This window comes from Propithecus coquereli, unplaced genomic scaffold, assembly GCF_000956105.1.
Source record: "Propithecus coquereli isolate 6110/MARCELLA unplaced genomic scaffold, Pcoq_1.0 Scaffold188, whole genome shotgun sequence".
Taxonomy (NCBI): Eukaryota; Metazoa; Chordata; class Mammalia; order Primates; family Indriidae; genus Propithecus; species Propithecus coquereli.
This window is the reverse complement of record NW_012143634.1, coordinates 5,169,617-5,179,154: the sequence shown is the minus strand read 5'-3', so window position 1 is coordinate 5,179,154 and position 9,538 is coordinate 5,169,617. Positions and strand designations below refer to the sequence as shown.

The 9,538-nt window shown below is 43.7% G+C and overlaps 1 protein-coding gene across 4 annotated transcripts in view; it reads left to right on the top strand.

The window, feature by feature from the left end:
- Nucleotides 1–653: 653 nt before the first annotated feature.
- USP9X (ubiquitin specific peptidase 9, X-linked) overlaps nucleotides 654–9,538 on the top strand; it is a 131,663-nt gene continuing 122,778 nt past the window's right edge. For all 4 annotated transcript variants that reach the window (XM_012642819.1, XM_012642818.1, XM_012642817.1 and 1 more), the window contains exon 1: nucleotides 654–1,299. The gene's annotated coding sequence lies outside the window, so the exon portion shown is untranslated. The remainder of the gene's footprint in view (nucleotides 1,300–9,538) is intronic.

Sequence of the window (9,538 nt, the reverse complement as noted above, 5' to 3'; positions counted from 1 at the left end):
CGTCACCCTCCCATCCCGGAAAAGGGGGAGGGCAGTGACGTCATCATCCGGGCACTCGTCGGCGGGGCCACGGTTCACAATGGAACAAAAACAAGCGGCCCAAGTCAAACTCTATGAGCGACGCGACTGCGGCTCACGCGATTAACCCTGTCCTGGCCACACACCCTGCTAGTCCCCACCGCCCAGCCCCTTCTCCGGCGTGGCACGCCAGATCTTGGGCCTCCCTTCCCCCACTTCGGTCCGTTCTCGTACTACCTCTGCCCTGGCGCCAAGCCGAGGGGCAGGGAACAGTTTCTGGCCGTAGCATGACCCTGAAGGGGCTGGCCGGAAGAAACAGTACTGCGTGAACACTCGTTACCGCATTGTCTTCCCCTCCCCCACCCCCGCTCCTGGGGTTCCAGGCGTCTCGCGCCGCTCTTCCTCCCTCCTGGGCCCGAGGTGGAGGGAGAGAAGAGGGGGCAGCTGAGGGGGAGGGGGCTGGGTAGGAGCCGGGGGAGGGCCGAGAGGAGGGGCCTGTAAGGGGCGGGGCCTGGCGGGGGCGGAGAACCTCGGGCCTCAGGCGGCACAGGGGCTAGTGGGAGTCTGCTGCCGCCGCCGCTACCGCCGCCGCCACTGGCCGAGCGGTTTTTTTTTTTCGTTTGCCGGATCCGCCATATTGACGAGGACGGGCATCCGTGGCTGCGGAAGCTAGTCTCCGCCGCCGCCGGAGCCGCAACCTCTCCGCACCCGGCCCGTCCGGGCCTCTGCCGCTCTGAGCCCCTCCCCGCCTTGCACAGCTCAGGGGCCTCGCGGGAGTCCTCTGCTGCCGCCTCTCTCCCGGGAGGCGGCCGCTTTAGCGCCCGGTGCTCGGTTCGGCGCCGGGAGCGAGGAGCGAGTTGCTGCAAAGCGACCAGGCCCGGACCGGGGACAGAGGCGGCGACTAGGGGAAGGTGAAGCCGCCGCTGCAGGAGGAGGAGCAGGAGGAGGTGACGCAGGAGAAACGCACCGCCCGGAGCCTGTCTGAGCTTAGCAAGAGCCCCAGCCCGAGGGGAGAAGGGGGAAGAGGGCCGCCGCCAGCCGTGAAGGAGGAGGCGGCGGGTGCGGCGAGGAGCGAATTCCGTCGCCCGTGTGTAGCCCTTTCGTTTTCACGCCCTCAGCCCCGAGCCCAGCCACTGCAGCCTCTCGATATACTTTGTCGCCCGTCACTCCCGGGCCTGGGATGCACCCAGGGTAGGCCTTGTCCCCGGACGGAGCCTTGTTGTCGCCTGCTGCCTCCCGCCTCCGCGTGCCCTGGTTCTGAGAAGACGCCTGTGTCGTGCGGTGAGTAGCCGGCTGCGCCGGGGCGACGCGCCTTTCCGGGGCCAACAGCTGGATGTGTGTGAGGAGAGGAGGGTGAGGGGGGTGTGTATGAGGTGCCTCCCTCGGTGGCCGCCGGTCGGGCCCGGGGCTTCCCTGCTCCCCCTCCTCTGCTGCGGGCTGGGCGGGCGCGCGAGGCTCTGTTCTGTGTGGAGCCGGCGTCCCGAGAGCGTGTCTGTGTGTTTTGGACTGTAAGGGAAAATGGCTGACGGCTCCGTCCCTCCCCCTCCTCCCCCTTCCCGTCCTGTCTGGGGCCGAGTGGGAGGATGGAGTCTCCGGGCGCGGCGTGCGGGCTCCCCTCCGCACCCGGGGGCCGGGTCAGTGCTGAGGGCTAACCGCCCCCGGCCCCGGGCCTTGCAGCCCCGCACTCCGCCGACTGGCAGCCGCTCTCCTCCTCAGTCTCGTTCCACTTGACACCAAACGCCATTACTGAGGTGGAGTGATTTGGAGCTGTAGAGCTAGGCCTCGGCTACGCCTGGCTATCAGGCCTGACGACTTGTCCGCCTCCCCCCACCCTCCCGCGATAACCCGCAGTTTCTGCTCGGCCCTGTGCTCCGGGAGTCTGAGCCCGGTTATCGACCTCCCACACCTCCTTCGCCCCCCTTAATTTGCTGAGGGCCAAAGCCGCCAAAGATGTTTTGAATGCAGAAATCGCTTCCAGGCTAGCTTGGACCTGCCACCTTTCTATTTTTAACTGTTTCTGCAAAAAATATTAGCATGTGCGAGTTTGTTAGTGACAAAGTCTTCAGATTCGTGTAATGTGAGGCTTCAGGTTTGGTAAATGGCTACTTTTTCATTCATTGTGAAATATTAAGTTAAGGAGTTACGGAGCAGGTGTATATGTTTTTATTATTTGTAAGGGTTTCTGTAGCGACCGGAACTTACATGGGAATTTTTAAGATTTCCAATAGAATCTGCTGAAATTTAGCATGTTATTTATTTATTTTTTTTGGAAGTTCCGTAGTTATAACGTTAATTGAATTTTGCACGGTGCAGTTTACAGGTGTGTGTGTACAGTTGCTTCAGGTTGTCTTTGAATTTAAATGAGTGAGTTGTAGGTGTGGGCTAAATATTCATGCTTTATTTTGGGAAGAGAGAAATATTTGTAGCGTTCTTTTACATGGAAACCCATAAGTGCTTTAACTCTACATAACGTTTGTGTACTTTCACTTTTGAGGAAGACTAATTTGGGGTGCGTTGGTTAGGAAACTTTCCAGCAGGTACTTAACCCTCTCGGAGCTCATTGTCTACCCCTGTGATAAGGACTCCTTAATCATGGCTTGCTTGGCTTTCTTAACCAGTACACTTGAACTTAAAATAGAGACTGCAAACTCTCCTTTAGATCTCACTGTTCTACTGATTCACTGGGCTGCCATTTTGGTTTCAGCAAATGCCTTCCAAATTCTTAAAGGTTTATTAAATGTACAAAGATGTCAACATTTTTCTCAATTTTTAAACTCGTGCTTTGTCATACCTGTAACCTTAACCCTTTAAACTTTATCGTTCCAGTGTTTGGGAAGAGTGAAAGCCCGAAGTATTTAGAATTGGTGTTCCAAGAGTGAACTCAAAATATTTTTGACATTTAGTATGTTTTGCTTTCTCTATTTTAAAAATTAGGCTTTGGGACTACATGAATTTTCTCTCTCTAACCCTTATATTTTTTTGCATGAACATGTAACTGTTGTAATTCTTAACGTTCTCGTGCTGTTTCTTTTGTTTGCTGACCTTGGTAGTTTCTCAGAAAATTTCTGGAGGGAATAATAACAGCAGGAACAGTGGATGTGAGAATCTTACCTCAGAAAGTAGCTTTGAAGGGCAGATTTTACCTTTCACCAAATTATTGGGATCTGTTGTTGGTGTTCCATAGTTCTTGTTTTATCTATGGAATGCTCAAGTAGGGTTTACTTTGGATCTTTTTTCTTCCAGAATCTCTAAATACATTTTCTGGTATCTTAAGATGAGAGATTTCTTGAACATCTCCTCAGAGATTATTTTTCTTTGACATGATATTAGTAATGCTGCTTATAGTTTTGAAAGTGGATGTTTGTCGTGAATTTGCCATTCAGTTCTTGATTATTAGCTGGACACACACAGGCGTTCTTTCAGCTTATTTTTTAATTTAAATTTCAGTGTTTTTTACTTTTAGTTTCAGAATTTTAAAATTGAAACCAATCTTGTTTAAGACAGATTAGAGAAAGTTATTTGAAATATATCAGAGTGTATGTTAAAAGATTAATCCTCTTGTAAATCTTTTGGGCAATAAACCGGAGGGTGGATCTTGTGGTTATTGAATTGATTTTTATTCTAAAAGAATGTAATACTTTTATGATAGCCTGCATTATATTTCCTGTCTTGTTGGTATGTTTTCTGAATCTTGAAATTTTTTTTCCCCAGAAACTGAGAAATAGGATTTCAGTTTCTATTTGGTTCTTTTAGGAGCCGTATCTTGAAAGCCATCATGTTTATTGCTAAGTTTTTGTATTATTTTTAACATAGAGTCTAACAGTATTCGGGAAAGAGTTAATGCGTTGGACCTCAACCCTGGCTGCACATTAGAATCACTTGGAGGAGTTTAAAAAAAAAAATACTGATCCCTGCGTTCCATCCTCTAGAGACTGGTTAATTGGTCTGATATGGAGCCTGGGCAAAGGTATATTTTAAAAGCATTGTGGATGATTCTCACGCGCTGCGTTGAAAACCACTGGGCTATTGTTTTAGCATGTTATTAGAATTTTCAAGTGGATAAATTAGAAAATGGATTTTTTTCTTGTTTTCAATTATCAGCATAATTATCATTTATTGAGCATAATTATATGTCAGCCCTATTAAGCATTTTCCATTTACTACCTTACGTAAATGGTATTATTTCCATTATACAGATGAGGGACTGAGGTCTGTCAGTCTCAACCAGCGGTGCTTCAGTACTGTGCCATGTTAATGAAATGACACTGATGACTATTTTTTAAAAAGCATTTAGAACTTTGGTTTGTTTCTTGTACCAGATTAGCTTTAGATTTAGTTTAGTTTTTAAGGCTATCAAAATAATCTGCAATTTGTGAACTGTTTTGTTTAGCCAAGAGAGACGTTGAAGCTTTGTAGCAAACAGATTCCTCCCCTTCCATATGTCTCCCAACATGTTAAGGGCGATAGGTTTGTTTATGTCTAAAATAATGTTAAGCAACTTTCCTAAAAGATGTAAAATTACGCCAGGCATTTGTCTCCCAGTAATTTGTCATCCCATAAATGAACATTTAGTATGGTGATCTATCTCAAGTTGAGAATTCAGTTTTATTTGCCTCAGGTTAAAATCAGTTTAATTTTCACAAAAACTTTTCAACACTAAGGGTTTTGAATTTTGCATTTTTGTGGCATTGCTTGATAATTGTTTAATGGAATGAATGAAACAGCAATAACAGACATTTGGTGTTTCTGTCTCTTAATCCCCTTGGTCCATTGGGCTAAATTTCTGTATGGGGTGGCAGGGAAGCCTGTACTAGCATAGTAGGATCAATGAGCATTCTTAACGAGGCACAAGATTCCTCAAAGATCTTTTTGTTAAATTATATCATGGAAAATGGGACTTCAGTGATCATTAAAGTTTATGTAATTATTATAAAGAAAAACTCATGAAACTTCTGACACTTATGTATATCGGGGCTTGAATTTATCATTCAGTTATTACCGTGAATTATAAAGTGATGACCATTAAGAGGGTGTGTCTGAAGTCCCAGCTACTCAGGAGGCTGAGGAGGGAGGATTGCTTGAGCCCAGGAGTTCTAGACCAGCCTACCTGGGCAACATAGACCTTGACTCTTTAAAAAATGAAAGAAAAAAAAAATTAGTGATGATGATGGTAATATACTTTTAAGGAATAAGGTGTGAAGAAGCATATTGTTAGGATGAGATATTTTACCTAAAATTTATTCTTCAGACATACCCATGCTAAGTCCGGGGCTTCAACATGTATACACATGTACCATATACGTACATTAGGCAGTAGATGGGTTTCCAGTGTTATTCTCAGTGACTCCCTAACAGTGATTTTCTACCTCATCTGTGTATCAGAATCATCTGTAGAGCTTTTCCAAAATATATTTGCCTACATCTTATTCTCTGGAGATTGTAATTGAGTAGATTTGGTCCAGGAACTGGCCATTAAAAGAAAAAAAATTCAATAGATGAATCTGATGTGTAACTAGGGAATTTTTCAGTTCATTTTAGGGAAAGGGGAGATCTGAGACCCTTTGTATTTTGTGTCCTATTAGGCAGCAGTATTCTTGCTTGAGTTTAGTTTTGTCAAAACATGAAAAATCAAACGTTGTGAAAAGTTCAAATACTAGATTAATAGGTAAAAGAGCCTGGGATCCCCCATGTTATATATTTATGTATGTTTACATGCAATTACATGTATCTCATATTTGTTCCCTGTCACCGAGTACCTTCTCAGAGTTATGATTCCAGTCCTAATAGGCAGTGGTTACTTTCTTTTTTTTTTAAATTTTGTTTTGGAGACAAGGTCTCTCTCTGTTGTCAGGGTTAGAGTGCAGTGATGTTGTCATAGCTCACTGCAGCCTCAAACTCCAGGGCTCAAGTGATCTTCCTGCCTCAGCCTCCAGAGTAGATGGGACTACAGGTGTGTGTCACTGTGCCTGGCTAATTTTTTATGGAGATGGGGTCTTGCTATGTTGCTCAGGCTGGTCTCAAATTCCTGGCCTCAAGTGATCCTCCCTCTTTGGCCTCCCAAAGTGCTGGGATTGCCGAGCCACCGCGCCAGCCACACTTTTATAAACTATGTTAACAACTCTGAACCTACCTTCCTTAAGTCAAGTTCAGACTTCTGTAGCATTAGCTGATGGAAATTGTTTTTTTAATTGCAAGGTGGTCTTGCTAGTCTGAGAACAGCTTTGCTTATTTGGACAACAGTATCTTATATGTTTATGTGCAGGTTCAGATGTATTTTGCCCTTTTATAAAAATGAGTGGAAAACAAAAAAGTAAATGTGCATCACTTGGAGATCTTAATATCCTTGAGACAGAAGGAACTGATTAGGGCTGTGGATCTTAAACTTTAGTGGGTTAAGTTGTGCTTATGGGTTATGTTTGTTGACTTTGTTCAGTGGTAAATGAAATAGGAAATTAAGTATGGCAAATGTGTACTAAAGCTTATATTTGAAAGGTGAGGGTAATTAGGGTTTTTTATAATATCTGCCTGCACTCTGAGAGTGAGGAAAAGACTCCTAAAAACATGTGACTCTATTTGACTTTGAAGTATTTCATATGAAATGTTTTACTTCGGTCACATTTTCAGGAATACCTTATGTATGAGAGGATATTGGCTATATATAGCATTTGTCCAGATACATGAAAATGACTATAGAAAAATCTCATTTAATCAGAGTATATATATATATATATCTACTTCTTTATTGTGTCCTTTGTAGATGTATGTTAATCGATTATCCAGAATTAAGAGTTATTGGCTTGCAGCTTGCTGAGCTTGGGCAACAGGGATTGTGGGGCCAAATCGAGAGTTAGAGGAGGAACTTAATGTAGTGCCTACAGGTGTAGTTCTTGTCTGACGTCAGTGCATGTCCTTATCTGACCTATATAAATGTCAGCTGAGGATTACTTTAGTTACCCTCAGTGCATCATGGGAAGAGGAATCATGTCAGTGAAAGGAGAATCATGGGAAGATTCCTTGGCTTCCATTTAGCTACAGAGCCACAAGAATCCCATTCCTCAAGTGTATATCCCTATCTCTTCCTGCTCTCCCCAAATACTGCTCAAAACTCTTAACCGTGCCAGTTCTGCCAGAATGAGGTCATTTTGACACAGTCCAGTCTACTTTTGCAAGATTATTTCTTACTCTCCCACTTAATTAAACTATCCATAGTCAACATGGGTGTTTCAGCCTTTCCTATTTTGGTGGCTTTACTCTTGGAGCCACCATCTCCCCTTTTGTCTAGCCTACAATGCCTAGCTCACATGTTATCTTAATGAAGTTATTTTCTGATTCTCTTCAGTTGGAAGTGATCTTTACTTTTTCTGAACTTTGAGTAGTATTTTTCCTGTGCTGCTCTTTTGGCCAGCCTTAACACTCTCTACTACTTTTTGTTTCTTTAGAAACAGCCCTTGGGAAGGTGGCTCTGGGAAGGCTCGGTTGATGGTTTCTACATCTGAACTGTCCTTTGTTGGTGGTCAGAACTTCCCTCAGCCTGATTGAGAGAGTGTATTGGATAGTAAAGAACTCTAATCTCAGCCAAAAGGTTATAGTTATAGCTTACTCTACCAACTAGGGAACAAGTGCTTTAACCTTGATGAAATTATAAAATGAAGGACTGGGTGATTGCTGTCCTACTATAATGATTGAATTGAATTCATCCATTTAATGCAGGTTGAGTATCCCTCTCAGGAGTGATCAGGACCAGAAGTATTTGAGATTTTTGGATATTTTTTGAATTTTGAAATATTTGGAATACTTACTGGTTAAGTGTCCCTAATCTGAAATCCATAATGCTCCAGTGAGCAATTCCTTGGAGCATCATGTCGGCACTTAAAAAATTTCAGATACTGGGAGTGTTTTGGATTCCAGATTTTTGGATTAGGTGTGCTCAACCTGTCTGTACCATTTTAGGCACGGGGTGGGGGATATAAAGATGATTAAACTCTACTTTCAAGGCTCTACGGTCTAGTGGGCAAGACAATTATACAGTGCAATAAGAACTGTATTAAATAGAGGTGTGAAAAATATAGTAGTAGAAGAGATGAAGATAGCATTAATTTTGGGATTGGTTGAGGTTTGCTGGTGTTCAAAATTGTACTATTTTGTTGGCCCTAGTAATTAGAGCAGGGACTTCTGGGTTTCTTAACCTAAACGCTATTGACAATTTTAGCCAGATAATTCTTTCTTCTTCCCTTTTTTTTTTTTTTAAGTTATTGAGATATGGGGATCTAGCTATATTGCCCAGGCTGGTCTTGAACTCCTGAGCTCAAGCAATCCTCCCCACTTCAGCCTCCCAAGTAGCTGGGATTATAGGTGCCTGCCACTGCACAGGCTACTGGCCAGGTAATTCTTTGTTGTAGAGTGCTATCCTAGTTATCCCTGGCCTCTACCCACAAGATACCAGTAATACACCCCTCCTTGTGACAACTAAAATTGTCTTCAGACATTGCCAGATGTGCCCTGGGGGAAAAATTGAGAATCATTAACTTGAAATGGAGCACTGGAAGTGTGAAAGTACAGTGTTTTTAGAGGAAAAACTAGTAGTAGAATGGAAGGAACACTGGAGATATTGGGGGGGCACTTATGGGATATGAGACTAAAAAGGTAGTTCAGGATCACAAGGAGTGACCTTGAGTGCCATGTTAGGGCACTTTTTAGGATAATGAGATGGGCCTTCAAGTTTAAGTGAAACATTGGATTTGTTTGTTTTTGAGAGATAATTCTGATGGCATCATGGTGGATCTGTTGGAGGAGAGTTGGGTAATAAGGGTATTGAGACAGTATTTTAACAGTTGTGCTGAGAGATGATAAATAATGATTTAGGGAATGGAATAAAGGAATGAGGTCCGTGGGGCTCCCATTGTGTGAAGGAAGTGCTGCTAATTTGACTGTCACAGAATGGAGTACTGAGCTAAAAAGCAAAACACCTCTGTTTTTCATCTTCCACCCCCAATTCCTCTCCTTACTGAGAGCTGCTGCCTGTTGAGATCTGTTGAAAGGTCATCGAGAGAAAGGAATCTGGGTTATAGAATGACTGTACTCTCCTTTACTTAAACAGTGGATTATCAAAGCATATGTTTCTCACCCCCAACCTCCAGTGTAGGGGCTAGAATCTGGCATCCAGAGAGGGATAACTGTAGGCTCTCTTTGGTTTGTGTAGGTGTTATTTTGCAGCTTTTAAAATCGTTTGATACCCAAAAATAGGTGAATATTCTTACTGTTTAAATAGTTGCAGTAATTTCATTGCTTCCTGTTAATGTTTTGGAGGTGGTTTGGTTTGTTTTAAAGCAGTGTTCATATTTTAAGTGAGAATGGGCTAGTCAGTGGAAAGGTACTAGATCTGGAGTCAGCAGGGCTGCATTTTAGTTTCAGTTATTCCACTCTGTTAAATCACTTAGCTAACCTCTTGGAACCTCATGATTCTTATCTGTAAAACCAAGGTGTTAGACAAGAGATGACTTAAGCTATCTTTTTTTTTTTT